This window comes from Bison bison, unplaced genomic scaffold (genome assembly GCF_000754665.1).
Source record: "Bison bison bison isolate TAMUID 2011002044 unplaced genomic scaffold, Bison_UMD1.0 scf7180017864128, whole genome shotgun sequence".
Lineage (NCBI taxonomy): Eukaryota > Metazoa > Chordata > Mammalia > Artiodactyla > Bovidae > Bison > Bison bison.
The window spans coordinates 3,042,227-3,062,493 of NW_011494700.1; positions in this window are offsets into that span (position 1 = coordinate 3,042,227).

Genomic DNA, 20,267 nt, shown 5'->3' on the forward strand with positions numbered 1-20,267 from the left:
TCTTAGCGACCCCATGGACTGCAGCCCACCAGGCTCCTCCATCCATGGGATTTTCCAGGCAAGAGTACTGGAGTGGGGTGCCATTGCCTTCTCCGCTACTTTGATTTAAATACACTCTAAGCAATCAATAGTTGGAGTTTTATGTTACTATTTATAATTTAACAATTTTCTTATGCCATTGAAATAGTCACAATTTCCAGTACTCAGTTTTATCCGCCTACACTGTCACTCACACTACAGCATTCTTGGCCATTCAGTTCCCTTTGTCATTCCTTGGATTTCTCATTTGCAAGAGTGGGGACATTACGTTTGTCACTTCCCTCTCTCAGACCGCTGGGAAGATTGATGAGATTGTGTGTTGAAAGCCTACTGGACTCCTTGGAAACATGATGCAACATATGCACAGTGTTTCATCCTTATCTATCTCCACACTGAAGTAAAATGAACACAGCTGGGGCTTAGAGTAGGATTCAGGGACTGAAACTGTCATTTGTGAAAAGAATACTTATCCCTTTGAAACAGGTTTTCTTTTCAAGGACCTTGAAAATGAGATGCTGAAAATTTTTCCTTTTCTAATTGATTCTCTGCATGTGATATGTTGTGGAGGGAGAAATTTTCCTCTACCTTTCTAGGTTCTCTGACTGATCTAAGAATTACAATGACTTGAGATAGATTTGTCAGGGGAGTGTGTAATTTCCTCGGTTCTGTCTCACTGCAGCAAAAATTTGAAATGGCAGACCAGTGTTACAGCTTTGTTACAGCTCAGTTTTAGTTGGCAAGCAAAGGAAAATACATCCTCCAGATGTGAGGGTGGGCCGACCCAAAAGAAAAGAGTGGTTCAATTTTGGCTCCTTTTTTTATATTTTTTTTTCTCCTCCCCCTGAGCCTGCCCTATGTTAATTGTGCTAGCAAGGAAGGCTGTTTGTTTCACCTGAGGTTCTCACTCGGTCCTCAGACCTTCCTTTGTTCTATTTTTGCAGGCTTCTCCCTTCTTTTTCATTTAGCCACCACCATTTTGGACACCATTTTCCTATTCTAACTACCTAACAGATTAACAGGAGAAAATCCAACAAAAGGTTAATAACATGTATACACAGGAGAGACCCAGAAAAATGAGCAACTCACTAAAATGGCCAGAACTGTCACCTTAAACACCATTTTAAGCAATCCAGAGGATGTTGGGGATAATGGTTCAGGACTCCAAAGGGGAGGAAGGCAATTCACATGAAGATGATAAAAGCAAATGTTTGGTAAACAAACCTTTGGTGAACTATGCAGGGACAATGGGAAAGAGAGGAATTTCAACAAGCAGACTTCGCTAGGTTTGTTCTGTCTACACCCCTAGTTCATACTATAATCATCTATGGTGACAGTCCTCTCCCTGGAACAGCTCCTCAATATACATTCTTCTAGGCAATTAAGGGGAAGCTCAAAATTCCTTCCTGAGTCTTTTGGGCCTTACATTGTTTTCAGCTCAAATTAACCCACATGCCAAAGAGATATTTTTGTGTGTGCTCAGTTGTGTTTGACACTTTGCGATCCCATGGACTGTAGCCTGCCAGGCTCCTCTGTCCATGGAAATTTCCAGGCAAGAATACTGGAGTGGGTTGCCATTTCCTATTCCAGGGATCTTCCTGACCCAGGGATTGAAGCTATGTCTCCTCTATTGGCAGGTAAATTCTTTATCACTGAGCTAGCTGGGAAGCCCCCAGAGACATTTGGGGGCAGTAAATTTTGCTCCATTACATGTCTTTCTCCCTGGAGTTCATTGTCATCTCACAATTTCCTTGTAGCAAGTAAATTTTCACTTTTGGGGGTAACTTAGAAGCTTTCTTACTGAAAATGGAAGACTCTTAAAAATAAAAAGTGGCACAAAAGGAACAATAAAATATAGGAAGCAAGCCTCTAAATTATACACTTTTAGATAATAGTCACATCCTTGCAGTGGCTTTGCAATATGCAGAGCACATCACTGACTTAAAAAGAAATAAAATAACTTTGAATTTGTATTAATTAAATGTGAAGGGCTGCTGTCATCTTTCTCTATAAAAATTAGCAGAGATAATCATTTAGGTACATTAATTTAACTGTACTTCATATAGTTTAATCCTTGGGATGAAGCAAAAACAAAACAAAAAATAAAACAGCTATCACAGAGCTATTAATAAAACAAATAATAATTAGTGAGAGATGTGACCAAATGAAAATCAATCCGAGGTAACAAAACAGAAGGCTTCCCTGGTGGCTCAGATGGTAAATAATCTGCCCACAATGTCGGTGACATTGGGTTGGGAAGATCCCCTGGACAAGGGAATGGCTACTGGCTTTAATATTCTGGCCTGGAGAATCCCATGGACAGAGGAGCCTGGTGGGCTACAGTCCATGGGTTCACAAAGACTCAGATAAGACTGAGCAACAAACAGTTTCACTTTTTTAAAGAAAACAAATTTCTAATGACATTTTAGACATGATCCTTGCTTTCAGAAGGAAAGGGATTCAAATATTTCAAAAATCCTTTCCTCTACTAAGAGTTCACAGTTCAATGAATGATTTCACTTTTTGTGTGTTCTTGTCATTTTCTTTTCTTTTTCATATTTTTTTTTCTGGAGTTTTTTTTTTTTAACTTTACAATATTGTATTGGTTTTGCCATATATCAACATGAATCAAAAATCTGAAAATAAAATCACCACCTTTTCTTATTAAAAATGTGCTAAGGTAAATTATGTGAGATACCATTATATGAAAAAAGTGGGAAAAGAAGTAGTTTCCATCATTATGTTCTTTAAAAAATGGAGTCCAGATGTTAGAGTCTGGACTTTTGAAACTGTAGACATATCTAACAATGTCAAAATAATTCCATTTTTTGGAGCGGTGAGTAGGAGATGTTCCTTCCTGGATCGTTAGTGTGAAGGACACAGAGTTTACAGGAGGGGGTCCCTCTAATCTGTCCTCTTCTATCCCATGTACAGGGATATCTCTGTGTGTGTGTGTGTGTGTGTGTGTTCAACTCTCTACGACTCTATGGGCTGTAGCCCACCTTCATTTTAGCAAACTAAAAACAGCTAATGTTTTATTGAATACTTACTGTGGTCCTCACATTTGTGTATATTATCTTGTTTAATCTTTACAACAATTTCTTTATTTTCCTCTTTTATAAAATTAGGATAACTTTATTCCCTAAGTTCACAGAGCTAGGAAGTAGAAGAGCCTGGATTGAATGTTATCTGGCAGAAACCTGTGCCTATCACTGCTATCTTCTGATAAGGAAGAAAGATAGAAAATTTCTGTAAAAGTAATTTAAAAGATGATCAAATAGTCAGTGAATATGTTTTTTATTAGTGGATTCCTGACCAATTTTTCACTAGACAGACGGTACTTTGGGGGCATTGGCTATGTCTTATTCATTTCTGTGGGAAATCCAGTCTCACATCCAATGTCTGTGTGTAGGAAAGATGTCTTAAATAGTTGTACATAAAGGAGATGTTGTTTTCTCCTTGAGGTAGACAACAAAGTTGACTAAGACATTAAGCAGTGTGCCCCTCATCCTGTAGCTAATAAGGAGCAAAGTCAGCATCATAGCCCAGGACTGCCATCCATGGCTCTTCCCATGATACTGCAACTTCCTCTACTCATTTCTTCTCTCTGTTTCCAGATTTCTAGTTTTATAAGGCTCTTTTTAAAAAAAATTGCTCTTAATCACACCTTAAGCTCTAAAGACACCTGTTAGTTCAATGTATGTTAAACTTCAGATTTCAAAAGCCATGTAAGTAGGGATTTGTTGTTTCTACAGGGTACCAGGAATATTGCTAGAAGAACATTTCTAATGTCATCTCATTTAATCTTCTCAACTATTCCATGATGTAATAGTGACTGTAGTCTCATTTTATGAATGAGAAAATTGAGGCTGTTGTTGTTGAGTTGCTAAGTTGTGTTGTATTCTTTGGGAACCCCATGGGCTGCAGCAAGCCAGGCTCCCCTGACCTTCACCATCTCCCAGAGTTTGCTCAAATTCATATCCATTGAACTGACAATGCCATCCAACCATCTCATCCTCTGCTGCACCCTTCTACTCTTACCTTCAATATTTCCCAGCATCAGGGTCTTTTCTAATCAGATGGCCAACGTATTAGAGCTTCAGCTTCAGCATCAGTCCTTCCAATGACTATTCAGGGTTGATTTCCTTCAGGTTTGATTGGTTTGATCTCCTTGCTGTCTAAGGGACTCTCAGGAGTCTTCTCCAGCACAATTCAAACGCATCAATACTTTGGTGCTCAGCTTTCTTTAATGGTCCAACTCTCACATCTGTACATGACTATAAGAAAAACCATAGCATTGATTAGATGGGTCTTCATAGGCCAAGTAACATTTCTGCTTTTGAATATGCTGTTTAGGTTTGTCATAGCTTTTCTTCCAAGGAGCAAGCATCTTTTAATTTCATGGCTGCAGTCACCATCCAAAGGGATTTTGGAGACAAAGAAAATAAAATCTGTCACTGCTTCCACTTTTCCCCCTTCTATTTGCCATGAAGTGATGGGACCAGATGCCATGATCTTCACTTTTTGAATGCTGAGTTAGGTCATACAACCAATTCAGGTCAACCTGACTCTTAAAACCCAAATTCATTCAACTACACTAAAATGGGTGACAAAGTATAGTATCTCTCAAAGCTTTATTTTAATCTGTACAATGAATGACTGATATCACTTTCTTTTACTAAAGAGAACCAGATTTTATTGAGTCCTTTTGTAATTGTAAACTCCAATGTCAAAATACTATTTTCATTGAGTGTGATCAGTACTCATTAATGAGATCACCTGAAAAATGGTAGAAGCTTGTAAAGGCAACAGTGATCCTTCAGAGAGGGTAGAATTCTTTATCTGCATCCTTTTGTCTTCTGGCAGCTTAATGCACTCACCCATCCAGGGACCTGCCAACTCTAATTCCCAACCTTCTCATCAGCATCAGCTAATCACTGGGTTCATGGTGCCACCTACCTAGCCTTCCTTTTGCAAATCACTGACGTTCTTCCTTTCAGCAAGAGCCAGTAATTCCAGCCCCTTTCTACCCTTTACTGAAGCTCCTTCTTATTATCCATAGAGACTTAATACCCACACTTTAAGAGAAGCCTGATGTCAGGGTGTCAGCAGATGCCACCATTGCTTCTGCTGTGGCTGGCCAATCCCCTAGGCCTGTGACTATGTTGGGACACTGGGATGGTGGTGACAGATTAAAATTACTGCCAAAACAGAGCGGAATAGCAACATGTTCATTAATGTTCCAAAGAGGATCTGAAGTCATGCTTGGAAGATGTAATCTGTAAGGTGAAATTTACACCTGAGAATTTATTTTTAAGGTTGTCTTGCTTCAGAATAAAGAGATGAGATGCCTCATATCTGCCAGGTTGTAAAATATTTAGTAATTTTGAACATTTGCTTCCCTGATTTTGGGATGTGGATGGATACTGTGAACCTGTGTGTGTCTGAGGGTTTTAAAGAATAATTCTCAGTCCCTGGAGTGAATGTTCAAAGCTTCATGCGTCAGACTCCAGGATCTCACATACTAAACAGTGTTGGAGGGTAGACGTAAGGACATGCTTCTAGCTCCCTTCTCCTCTTATTGACATAGTACTGGGGTCATGCCCAGGGAGCCCTGAAAAGGCCGCCTTATCCCTGGAGACTGGCCAGGAATGGCCTGCCAGGCTGCTGGGTCTCTTGGCTGGGGAGATGATTTTGGGCTACTTATAGGGTGTATGTTGGGGCTTTTCCAGTTGCCTAAGCTGAAGGGCTTCCGGGTAAGGGAAGAACTGTCTCTCTTCTCCAGTACTGTATTTGACCATGCACTATGCCCAAACCAACTGGAGTCTCTTGTGTGGTTAGAGCCCTTTCAAGTCCTTTTTTTCCCTCCTGTTTAAAATGAAAAGTTCTACTGAAAGCAAGCAGCATTATCCTGCCAAATCAATGTAACTGGGGCTAAGTCACCTCCTTTTGCCCCAAACTAGTATATTAAGGGGGATTTTCTCTGTCTTAGCTTTTCATCTGCAGAGGATAATTCTATTCACTAGTACTTCATTCACAGTTAAAAAAAATGTTATGCTTAAGCTGGCCAGGCTTACCTATGTGCGTGTGTGTGTGTGTGTGTGTGTGTGTGTGTGTTAGTCACTCAGTCGTGTCTGATTCTTGTGACCCCAAGGACTGTAGCTCTCCAGGCTTCTCTGTCCATGAAATTCTCCAGGCAAATATATTGCAGAGGGTAGCCATTCCTTTCTCTAGGGGATCTTCCTGATCAAGGAATCAAACCCAAGTCTCCCGCATTGCAGGCAGATACTTTACCATCTGAGCCACCAGGGAACCCATAGGCTTACCCATATCCACAGCTATTCTAACTTTCTAGCACCAGAAGTCCTTCTCTAGGGAGTCAGTTTGCCAGAGGAAGATTGACTCCAGAGAAGTGTTGCTGTCCAACTGCCTTGTAAACCCAGAACTTTTAGTGTAATGTTAGGAGGTAGGTTCTGCAGTCAGGCTGGCTTGTTTCAAATACTTCCCTGGCTGTGTGATTTTGGCCAACTTTCTTAAAGTCTCTGAGCCTAGTTTGAAAACAGAGATACTAATTTCTATCTTGTGGACTGTGGAGATGGAAGATGTTAGTCTCTGATGGGTTCCATAGATATGCAGTCATCTTGATACAGCCCTGGTGGCCAGGGTTCCACCCAACCAGGTGGGCACTGTCTACATAGCTGCTAGTTTTGCCATCAGCAGCTTTTACTGCTAAGCTGAGTGGACAAGAGGAAATGGGGTCAGCATAATATATTAAACAGAAGGACTTGTTAGGAGCTCATTTAAAACCTCAGTTATCTCCACTCAACCAATCCAGCACCTCAACCTGGAAGCATTTGGGAGAAATTATACTTTCAAAGAGGATATAATGCAGATGGAGATGGAGCCAAAAAAGTAAGAGTATTTTGACCATTACTAATGTTAGCTATCATGCTTTATACAAACAGGGTTGTTGTGGCCTAGGAAATACCTGTTACATATTTACACATCTCTGCCTAACCTCATTTAATGTACAGCTACTGTTTTGGCTCTAGAGTTCACATAAGATGGAGAGATAGGATAATTAAGTCAAACCATATGATCCCAGGGATTTATGATAAGCTTTTCTATTTTGTATTCCTGTTTCTTCCTTACGCATTTTCATTTTTGCAGTTGTGATAGGTTCATCTTGAGATTTCAATAGAATGAAGAACAGGCAAACTCAAATAGAAAAAAAATAAATAATTCCAGGTCATCCAAACTGAAATCATATTTTGGGTCATCAAACTGAAATGTGTTTGACCTCTTTCTGTTTCTACAGCTGTAAAATGGAAAAAATTACAGTCAAGTCCATAATTTTAAGGAATAGGAATGAAGCACAATGAAGTAGTTTTAAAATTCAAATAATGCCCACCTTAATTTCCAGATTTTAACACAAAGTTGGCACAAAACAGGCAGTATAAGGGTTAGTTTCATGAGTCAAATAACATTATATGTGGTATATAGTTCTTTGTTTATCTAGGAAACTCTCTGGTGGAACAGAAAGAACGCTTCACTGGGAGTCAGGAAACCTGGATTCGGTCCCAGGAGGACCTTGGACTAGTTGGATGATTTCTCTTCTTGGAACTTTATATTCCTTATTTGCCACTTGAAGGAGCTGATGCTCTTTAGTTCTCCTATTACTGAAACACTAGTGATTTTATTTAATCAATGCAGCTGGGTGATAGTGCCTACAATTCTCCTCTGACATCTAGTAGAGCCAAGTAGTTCCAGGATGCAGGAAGAATAGGAAAAGGGAGGGGATGATGTGGGAGCAGGAGAAGAGAAGGATATGAAGAGGGAGAAGAGAAAGGAAGATTCCTTTAGATGTCAAGGGGGTAGTACCAGCCCCACATGAACTTCTGAAATAAGCCCAATTTGCCTTTGTCATCATCCTTCACTTATTCAGTCCTCAGCTCTCATGCTTCACTCTCCAGATGAACAATGTCTAGCTGATGCTCTGTTTTTCCCATGCTCCCAAGGTCTGCCCTACCCAAGAGGCATCCGCACCCCAAATACCCTCCCTTTTTGCTCCCAATCTAACCATCCACACATCTGAACTTAGCTACATGTTGGGAAAGACCTAATTAATTAATGCTTAAATAAAAATGATTTAATGTTCAACCTTCCTTTAGATACTCTGTTATATGTTTTAAAAAGAGGCTGTCTGAAAGTAACCAAAGTGAAGGACAGAGTGCAAGAGGATGAGGTCAGAGTTCCATGCCACAGTCATCCGGGTCCCCTGGTATTCTCCTTCCCTTGGCCATGTTCCAAAAGCCCCTCCTACTTTCCTCAGCCTCTTCTTTTTCTTCTCATCAGAACACATGGATGCTAGAAAGCTGACTCTTACCATAATAGCTCCCTTGGGGCACCAGGGCATCTTCATGAACTGCATCAGGATATAAACAAATAAACATAGCCAAGCAAATGAATAAATAATCAACAGCTTCCTTGGTGATGACATCAGGAACTGTGACCATGAGAATGGAAAAGGCAACATGTGGCTTCTCTTAATTTGACAAAGGCTTGAATTGTCATAACATCAGAATGAGAGCAAGGAAGGAAACCAGCATTTACCCAAAATGAGGGATAACAAAAGGGATTTCTTGGGTCATCTGCCTTCCCCGGAAAGCCTATTTATTCCCAGCCAGGTATTAAACTTGAGTAAGAAACAAGGAACCAGTGTTTTCCCACTTCAGCCTTCCCTGCTCTTTCCATACCTGCTTCAGAAGGTGTGGCTCTGGTCAGAGGTTCTGTTACAATTGCAATCAGAGGGCATGGAACCCCAGCTCCCTGACTACATTAAAGGGAGTATCAGTCCTCCTGACCTCTCCCAAGGAGTGATGAATGCAGCAGCAGAGTAGACCTGGTGTCCAAGGATTTACCAGAACACCTGCCTGTGACCCCAAGGACCAAACTCCGAATCTTGATTACACTGGGGTGTTGCACTCCCCTACTTATGTAGCTAAAAGCCAATAACACAAGGGCTGTATCTACCCTCTAGAGCCCCAAACCCCTCGTTGCTACTCCAGAATGCAGTGGGTGGTGGAAGACACCTATGGCCTCTTGTCTTTGACTGTGCCCACTGATGTTGTTCTAGAAGGCTTGGTGTGTGTGCTGCCTTGTTTACACAATAGGAGGCAGAATACATAAATAATCATCTAGGTTAGTGCTTTGTAAATATTTCTATATTCCTGAGAAAAAAATGCCCTTGGGAAAACCGCATGTACAATTCTCAGAGTTTTCTGGATAGGCTGAAGATAGGTTTAAAGGACCCTTGACTAAGACCCCTGAGAGAGTAAATCGTCCTTGATTCTTGGTCAGGACAGTCAGTGCTTGAGCTATCAGTTATCTCTGATAGTAGTTTGTATGGTGTTAGAGCAGGTGCAATCTCAAGACATTGTAAATATCATATACATTCTATATTGGCTTTCTTGTCCCAGACACCATACCTAAAGTAAAACCTCTCCTTTGCCCCATGATTTTCTATCCTTTCACTGTTTATTTATTCTTCAAAAACATCTACTACCACCAGATTAAAATGATCTGCAAAAGTTGAGAAGCATGGGCTATGCTATTTTTTAAAAGTCTATTATATATATACATATATATATATAATTTTATATTGGTGTATAGAAGGTGATGGCACCCCACTCCAGTACTCTTGCCTGGAAAATCCCATGGATGGAGGAGCCTGGTGGGCTGCCGTCCATGGGGTCGCACAGAGTTGGACACGACTGAAGCGACTTAGCAGCATAGATGATTAACAGGATTCCCAGGTGATTCTCATGGTAAAGAACCCACCTGCCAATGCAGGAGACATAAGAGACTCGTGTTCAATCTCTGAAACAAGGAAGATTCCCTGGAGGAGGGCATGGCAACCCACTCCAGTATTCTTACCTGGAGAACCCCATAGACAGAGGAGTCTGGTGGGCTATAGTCCATAGGGTTGCAAAGAGTTGGACACAACTGAAGGGACTTAGCATGCACACACACAGCTGATTAACAACGGTGAAATAGTTTCAGGCATACAGCAGAGCGAGTCAGTCATACATATACATGTATCCATTCTCCCCCAAACTCCCCTCCCATCCCATCTGCCATATAACATTGCACCAACTTCCCTGTCTATAAGTAGGTCCTTGTTGGTTATCCATTTTAAATACAGCAGTGTACATATCGAGTTATATTTTCAAATAATACGCTCAGTATGTTTTCCTTCAAATTGTAAACAACTTTTCAGATGATGTACATCTAAATTTACAGCACTGATTTATTTGTTCATCTAAAAAAGTACAGTGAATTATTTTCCTTATATTTCAAGATTCTTTTGGGTAGTCTTAACTGTGTTTGTTATACTGCTAGACAATCCTGAGAATGTCTCAGTCAGGGAAGGGAATTAAAAAGCACATCATTATGGATGTATGTTTATTTTATTTCATCATCAGCATTAGTTATTACCTCTATATTTATGATTGCAATATATAATCTCAAGTTCCATTAAATCTTATTCTTCTAGCAGGCTCTTGTATCAGCTAATTAACACAAAAGTTACTGGTCTCATTTTTGGAATACCAACGAGTTGTCAGAACACAACCCTGACTGTGCTGCTAGGTTGGGAAAGACACAGCATAAACAGCGTCTTCTGCCCCATGAGAAGGTGGATGGGGCTGTTTCTGATCATGTGTCTACATTTATAGAGCTGACTGAAGATCAAGAGGAGAGTTTTAATCACATTATCTAAGACTAGAGAATATAGTGGTGAGTGCACATTCAGTCTCTAAGATTCTCTCCAAGATGGTGGCTCAGCATTGAGTCTCAGCTAATGGTTTGGTCAGATATACTGATTGTATACCTACTGTTCATGGTATTTTTTTTGGCTCCAAAATCACTGCAGATGGTGACTGCAGTAATGAAATTAAAAGACACTTGATCCTTAGAAGAAAAGCTATGACCAATCTAGACAGCATATCAAAAAGCAGAGACATCACTTTGCCAACAAAGGTCCATCTAGTCAAAGGTATGGTTTTTCCAATAGTCATGTGTGGATGTGATAGTTGGACTATAAAGAAAGGTGAGTGCTGAAGAATTGATACTTTTGAACTGTGGTGTTGGATAAGACTCCTGAGAGTCCCTTGGACTGCAAGGAGATCCAACCAGTCCATCCTAAAGAAAATCAGTCCTGACTTTTCATTGGAAGGACTGATGCTGAAGCTGAAACTCCAATATTTTGGCATCCTGATGCAAAGAACTGACTAACTGGAAAAGACTCTGATGCTGGGAAAGATTGAAGGCAGGAGAAGAAGGGAATAACAGAGGATGAGACAGTTGGATGGCATCATCGACGTGATGGACATGAGTTTGAGTAAGCTCTGGGAGTTGGTGATGGACAGGGAAGCCTGGGATGCTGCAGTCCATGGGGTCACAAAGAGTTGGACACGAATGAGCCACTGAACTGAACTGAACTGTTCACAGTGTGCTGGTGGCTTAACACAGTTGATAGGAAAGCACATTTACTCTTTCAGAAGTTAACTCTGAAACTGCAGACCACGAACTATGGTATTGTTATACAAGGTAGCAGGTGGTAAATGCCAGAAAAGGGTATAGATTGATTTCTACTGCAGGACAGAAAAGGGGCAGAAGGATTGAAGATTACTTCTAACTGGAGATAAATTAGAGATCGTGTGACGTGGGAGAAACCATTGGATTGAACCTTGAGAATAAGGAGTATTTGAATAGGCTATGATGGAGAAAAGTGACCCTTAGTGCCTGAGCAATGGTATAATACTAGGAGCCACAGAACTCTCTAGCACAGTGCTCATTTATTTGCCATAAATTGCAAGTCATTTCTGCTGTCTTATCTCTGCTTAAGTCATCTTTTCCCAAAGATTGGCCCTGGCTTGGCAATGGCAGCAGGGACCAAGGGGAATTCTTCATTAATGCAGTCTGATGCTTCTAACTACTTTGCTGATAAATGCTGGAAAGAAGCAGATTAATGAAGGCTCTACAGTATCACAGAGGCTTAGCTAAGAATACAAATCAGTGTAACATCCAGTTTGGGAGGACATTTTTGAAAATCAGCACTTAAATAGGGAAGTTGACCACATCTAAAGTCCTGTCTTTCAGATGCTGGCAGAAAACAAATAACAATTGAACTAGTCAGATACAGATGACAGATGCTCTGAAGGATTACTCTGATAGTTGGGAGAAAAAAAGCCAGTTTTCTTCAATTGTAACTGATGTATAAAGGAGATGTCACAGGAATAGCTTATATGTCAAACAAAATTGACATGTTTGGAGAATTTGGTTTCCAAAGAAGACTTTGAACACAGGAAGAAACAGAAATAGCCTCTGAGGGGACAACAAATTGAAATTGAAACCAGATTTTTGCTCTGCCTTCATCGTTTGAAATTCTATATACCCTTTTACTAAATCTGCTTGTGCTTTTACTTCTATTAAGCCAAATTTCTTTGTAAATATATTCCAAGTGCACTTACACATATATGTAAAACTTTACATGTATTCATAAATGTAATTACTACACATCTGCTTTTTCAAGTGAAATCCTTTAGTTTTTTTTCTTTGTGTTAACTCCATCACCACCTGGCCTTATTTCCAACCATACAATCCTTTACTCAAAATAAGCACAGAGTATGTGTTGTTCCATATTCTCTGCAAGCTCATGTAGTCATATGGTTCCAAATTGGGAAAGGAGTAGTATGTCAAGTTTGTATATTGTCACCCTGCTTATTTAACTTATTTGCATAGTACATCATGCAAAATGCCAGGCTGGATGAAGCACAAGCTGGAATCAAGCTTTCTGGGAGAAATATCAATAACCTCAGATATGCAGATGACATCCTTATGGCAGAAAGTGAAGAAGAACTAAAGAGAGCCTCTTGATGAGAGTGAAAGAAGAGAGAGAAAGAGTTGACTTAAAACTCAACATTCAGAAAACTAAGACCATGGCATCTGGTCCCATCACTTCATGGCAAATAGATGGGGAAATAATGGAAACAGTGAGAGACTTTATTTTGGGGGGCTCCAAAATCACTGTAGATGGTGACTCCAGTCATGAAATTAAAAGACACTTGCTCCTTGGAAGAAAAGCTGTGACCAATCTAGACAGCATATTAAAAAGCAGAGACATTACTTTTGCCTACAAAGGTCCACCAAGTCAGAAGTGTGGTTTTTCCAGTAGTCATGTATGGATGTGAGAGTTGGACTATAAAGAAAGCTGAGCACTGAAGAATTGATGCTTTTGAACTGTCCTGTTGGAGAAGACTCTTGAGAGTCTCTCGGACTGCAAGGACATCCAACCAGTCCGCCTAAAGGAAATCAGTCCCGAATATTCATTGGAAAGACTGATGCTGAAGCTGAAACTCCAATACTTTGGCCACCTGATGTGAAGAGCTGACTCACTGAAAAAGACCCTGATGCTGGGAAAGATTGAAAGTGGGAGAAGGGGTGGACAGAGGATGAGATCTTTGAATGGCATCACCAACTCGATGGACATGAGTTTGAGTAAGCTCCATGAGTTTGTGATGGACAGTGAAGCCTGGCGTGCTGCAGTCCATGGAGTCGCAAAGAGCTGGACAACCCTGAGAAATGGAAATGAACTGAGGTAATCATAATTTGCATATACAAGCACATAATTTGCATATACAAGTATAGGGAGTTTTGCATTGCTTTGTTTTGTACAAAAACTAGCAAAATAATAGTCATACTTCTCAACCTTGTTTTTCTACTCATTTTTTGTAGAAATCACTCCAAGTCAAATGGTTGACTTTTCAACCATTCTTTTAATGATTGCATTATAATTCAAGGTTATTATACTTTGCTCTATTCTTGGGGAAGATAGTTTTTAAATGCCATCAAAATGATTACACTTGTAAGTAAGTAAGTAAGTTAGTGAAGTCACTCAGTCGTGTCCGACTCTTTGTGACCCCATGGACTGCAGCCCACCAGGCTCCTCTGTCCATGGGATTTTCCAGGCAAGAATACTGGAGTGGGTTGCCATTTCCTTCTCCAGGGGATCTTCCCGACTCAGGGTTCAAACCCCGGTCGATTATACTTGTAAATACCTCCAAAATTAGTTTTAATTTTTAGATGGCATTAAAATAATCATAATTCAATTGACAACAAGACAGACTTATATGAGCATGTTTTCACATCAGCCATCAATACCAAGAAGCTAATTAGACTTGGGTACATTGCAAGGAGAAACTAGAGATTTCTGCTGCTCATAGTGTATCTCCACCTTGCATCAGAGGTGATTAAAGCCTTCACCTTCACCATCTGGGCAAGGGAACGGGTAGGTAAAGACCCACATTTCAGTTATCATTAGAAATGAAATTAGTTTGGGCTGGTTTCCATTGCATACCCATTTAATAACAAAATTCTGTCTACTTGGGATTATTCTTTTATATGGACAATGCTTGCCTTCAGTCAGCTTCTATTTGCATTCTGTCTCCTTCATCCCTCCTTCCATACTATACAAAGTTCAAAACCCTTTCTTGCTCTCTGCTCCTATGCTTTTCATATGCTTCTCCTATGCTTCTGGCTCAGTTATCTTTCCTGAGTGATCTAATCTTCCTTCTTTGTACCATGCTTCCCAAATGTTCCCTAGGCCCTTATCTCAATAGCATCTCTGGCTCCTACTCGCCACCACAAAAATCACTTTCCTGTTTGTTAAGCACTGATTAAGTTTGAATTGTGGGAATTGCTATTGACTTGCTTTTCTCCTTTGTGAGTTTACCCAAGCCCTGAGTGCCCTCTGTTTGTCTCACTCATCTTTGTGGGCCCAGAGCCCAGCACAGTTCATGGAGCCTTCTGTGCAGCCAACACTCTGGAGACATTTGTTGGACTGGCTTTGTTGCATCGAGAATCGGGGCACCGCCATCTTGGCTCACAGTCAGTCACTTGTCCCCCTGTTGCTTCCACACAGACTTTAATCACCAGCTCCCATGGAACATCTACCTCTGTTTCCTCCTTCCCCTCTCTCTCTCCTCACTTCCTTTTAGCACCTTGTGCTGTTGTACACTCTCTCTGAGTAGCAATCATGCTTCCTTTATCTCTTCAATTATGTATATTAAATGAAAACTTGCCAAACCTTAGCTCTGACTTTAGTGCTCCCCTGGTGAAAAACCTTCAGTGCTTTCAGTCAATTGTATAAAACCTAACTCTTCAGCCTGGCTTTCAAATGTCCTCCATGTGGCGGTACCAAGTATATGTCCAGGCTTATTTGTACTACCCTACACCCTCTTGTCATATACTGAATATTGTATATTTTCATTTTCTGTATGCAGATTTTGGCTGCTTAATGTTGCCTTATTCATTTTCTTTTTTGCACCTTAAATATGGACTCATCTTTTTTGTTGATTAATTAGCCATTCTGGAGACTGTGAAGATTACTATCAGATCTCACAACACTTGTCTTGATTTCTTATATGCAAATATCACTCTAATCACTAAATCTATTGCTTTTTGTTTATGCCACTCTTACAGTTCCTTTAATTTGATATATAAAATATTTTTTGTTACATTAAATGATATTATTATATCATATGTTTTATTTGCTACATATAGTTATACATACTACATGTTTTTAATAGATAGTCATTTATATAAATATATAAACATACACAGATACATGAGATGGTAAAGGACAGGGAAGCCTGATGTGCTATAGTCCATGGGATCTCAAAGAGTCGGACACAACTGAGTGACTGAACAACAACAATATATTTGTGGTTCTCTTTATTATACATATATTTGATTACTAGACTGTAAACCTTTGAGAGACCATGGTATGTTGATATTTGTTTCTGGCATTATGTTTCAAATAGGTTTCTTGACCATAATAAACATTTTAAAGAACAGTTCAAAATCCCCAATACCTTGGGCCAGTTTTAGCAACATTTAATAGAAGAAAATTAAAGCCAGATCTTTGTGACTAAAAGTCTAAAATCCTTAAATGTTTTTTTCTAAGACCTTTCTAAATTTAAACAAGTCATCTTTACTTGCATATTTTAAGTAATACTCCTGGATATCAAATACTATTTCAATGAGTTATTCTCTATTAACTAATATCTTGGCACAATAAAGAATGGGAATACTTTTGGCATATTCCAAATTTTCTAAGATACTCTAACCCATATGGCACTTCCATCATTGAAAAATGAGATGTGATATTTACATTTACAGAGCACAGAAATGTCAGACCAAGGCGTTTCTCTCCATTTTTTTTTTTAAGCTTGTTTAAGTAAAAACTAGCTGCATTTTGACCAAAGTAAAAATATGTGCTGTATGTTTCTTTGTTATATACAATTATTGCTTTCTTAGGGTAGCTTTTTTAAAAAAAAATAATTCACTCAAATAAATGAATTTTTTATTTCCTCCAGACAAATTTGTATTAAGCAAGAAATTTGCCAGCCAAAATGAATCAAAGGACAGGAAGAATCTCTCAAGATTATTGGAGAAGAACTTTTACATTGTAATAATAATAGGTGAATATGTGCATGTATGCATGTGTGTGTGTGTATATATATACTATATATATAGTTATGTGTTACATACACACACACACACACACACATATATATTTGTGTTGCTCAGTTGCTTCAGTTGTGTCCGACTCTTTGTGACCCTATGGACTATAGCCTGCCAGGCTTCTCTGTCCATGGAATTCTCCAGGCAAGAATACTGGAGTGGGTTGTCATGCCCTCCTCCAGGGGATCTTCCCAAACCAGGGATTGAACCTGTGTCTCCAGCATTGCAAGCAGAGTCTTTATCCACTGAGCCAAGGGGAAGCCCATACATATACATACATCCAATCAATTTTTTGCCAACATTTATTATATAAAATTGTACTAATGGATACTTTTTGTTTTCTATATATTAATTTTTTGTTCATGTTAGGCAGTGCCTTTGAAAAGTAAAAACCAAAATAAATAAAAACAAGAAACTCTACCAGTTGGTATGTTATTGTCCTGTTAAATTCCGGATGGGTCTGCATCTGAGCCATAGTCAACATGGGCATCATTGCATGGAGAATATGATGAGACATGCCTTTGAAATCTAAAGTCCTAGAGATTTCACTTTTACCCTTGCAAGGGAAATTTTGGCAATTATTGAGAATCTCATATGCACAAGAATAAGAAATAGTATTGCATCTTGATTGATGACTCTTTCTCAAACCTTAAAATACAGATCAGAGTGTGATTACCTCCTGTTATAGGAAAAATGGTTCAAACATGAGCTGTGTATTGGAAAACCAATGGACAGAGGAACCTGGCTGGCTACAGTCCACGGGGTTGCAAAGGGTCAGGCACAACTTAGTGACTAAACCACCAACACCATTACCACAGACAGGAAATAATGCAATTTACCTAGATAGTTATATTATTCAAAATTGATTAAAGGGTTTTAGAAAGAAGTTTATTGAGGGACCAGAATTTAGCCTGGCACTAGGGTTTCTCCTGGATCAGAAAGCAAGGGCCTTTTCTTTCTTCTCATTGCTTAGAATGATTCATTTTGTCTTTCATGGACTTCTGTCTTATTTTGACCACAATCTAAACTAGTAAGCTATCAAACAGATTAATACAAACTCCCCTGAACATCTTGTACATGAAAAGAGCAGCAAAATCTACTATAGCCTTACTAAACTTTTGAAATATGGCTATCATGTAAGTGTACCAGTATCCAATCATCAGAACATATATTACCAGACAAAAATCCTAAATTCAAATGAAACTGTAGAACAAGATTAAAACTAATATCAAATGCATATTTGATATCAAATTAGTATCAAATACATTAATATCAAATACAAGTCATTACATTTTAAAGTCACATTTAGTCACATGTTTCAAAATATATTTTTGTGCAGTACTGGGTTTAGTGAGGGTTTCCATGGTGGCTCAGATGGTAAAGAATCTACCTGCGATACAGGAGACCCAGGTTTGATCCCTGAGGTGGGAAGATGCCCTGGAGAAGGGAATGGCAATCCACTCCAGTATTCCTGCCTGGACAATTCCATGGACAGAGGAGCCTGATGGGCTACAGTCAACGGGGTCACAAAGAGTTGGATACAACTGGACAACTAACAGACATTTATTGTGTTTATTGATAGTATCCATGATTTTTAGTTGCTTTTTGTTCAAATACTTTTCTTGGAAAATGACTGCAGTTTTGATTTGCATCGATCTAGACTTCTGTAATATTTTTGATCAATGTGTATTTTAATTGGTGATATATTTGGGGACTTTGCCACCAGTATCTTCCTGGTTGTGTTTCTGTGGACTCTGAATTAGGAATGACTGGACATAAGGGTTCAGGCTTGGATCTGTCCTTAGTGGGCTTCCCGGGTGGCTCAGATGGTAAAAAAAAAAAACAAAACAAAACTGCTGCAATGTGGGAGACCTGGGTTTGAGCCCTGGATTAAGAAGATCCCCTGAAGAAGGGAATGACTACCCACTCCAGTATTCTTGCCTGGAGAATTCCATGGACAGAGCAGCCTGGTGGGTTACAGTCCATAGGGTCACAAAGAGTCAGCACCACTGAGTGACTCACGTGGACTCTTAGTATTTGTAGGGTTTCAGGTCTTGTTGCTCCTCTCCATATATGAACATCTCTGCTCATTCGCTAAGTCGTGTCCAACTTTTAGTGAACCCATGGACTGTAGTCTGCCTGTCTCCTCTGTCCATGGGGTTTCCCAGGTAAGAATACTGGAGTGGGTTGCCATTTCCTTCTCCAGGGATGGGGATCAAACCCGTGTCTCCTTCATTGGCAGGTAGATTCTTTACCACCGAGCCACCAGGGAAGCCCTTATTAAAACAGTTCAACCTGGATGTGGTGATTTCTGATGTCCTTCTCCGCTCCTAACCTTATGAGTGAACATACTATACCTTTTATGTGTCATTTAGAAGGCACTTTCCAAACCCCACTTGAGGATTAATCTCCATTCTCATCATGTTAGGCTTCAGCTCAGTTCAGTTCAGTCGCTCAGTCGTGTCCGACTCTTTGAGACCCCATGAATCGCAGCATGCCAGGCCTCCCTGTCCATCACCATCTCCTGGAGTTCACTCAAACTCATGTCCATCGAGTCGGTGATGCCATCCAGCCATCTCATCCTCTGTCATCCCCTTTTCCTCCTGCCCCCAATCCCTCCCAGCATCAGAGTCTTTTCCAATGAGTCAACTCTTCGCATGAGGTGGCCAAAGAACTGGAGTTTCAGCTTTAGCATCATTCCTTCCAAAGAACACCCAGGGCTGATCTCCTTCAGAATGGACTGGTTGGATCTCCTTGCAGTCCAAGGGACTCTCAAGAGTCTTTTCCAACACCACAGTTCAAATGTTATTGGCTTGCTAATCTTTCTCGAGCGTGGCTTTACAGCAGGGAACAGAGTCTCATCCTCAGAAAGATATAGTCCCATAGGAAAAGCCTTACCCGTGATGTGGATGGACTTGGTTCCAGCTCAGAGATCTTCTACACTGCACGGACCCTGGAGAACCAGAGCCCATCTGTGACCAGGAAGCCCCACCAGCTGGAAATTAGGTTCCTCTGGTGGGTGTTAGTACGATACAATATTTCCCCAAATCTGTGACATTGGGAATGGTTATAGTGTGATGCCCCCTCCCTTTCCCTGCTTCTACTGCTCAATACATGTTTATGAGGGATTTTGTTTATTTAAATTTGATTTTTGCTACATTTGGCCACCAGGCTTTAAGTAATGGAAGTTTATATTTTCTAGCTACTTACCAATTGCATAGTATCAATATTTCAGGTTAAAAAAATAGATGTGTTTTTGGCTGCTCTGGGTCTTCATTGCTGTGCACAGGCTTTCTCGACTTGCAGTGAACAGGGGCTGCTCTCTAGTTGCAGTGGGTAGGCTTCTCCTAGCAGTGGCTTCTCTTGCTGTGAAGTACAAGCTCTAGGGTGTGCAGACTTCAGTATTGGCAGCTCACAGGCTCCAGAGCGCGGGCTCTAAGCACAGTATTGGTATTCAGTATTGGTAGCACACAGGCTTAGTAGCCCCGTGGCATGTGGGATTTTTCCCAACCAGGGATCAAACTGGTATCCCCTGCATTGCACAGTGGAATACCAACCACTGGACCATCAGGGAAGCTCAATACTTCAGATCAATAGAAGTGTCACTTTTGAAAATTTAGGCAGTCTCATTTACTCTTTGCTAT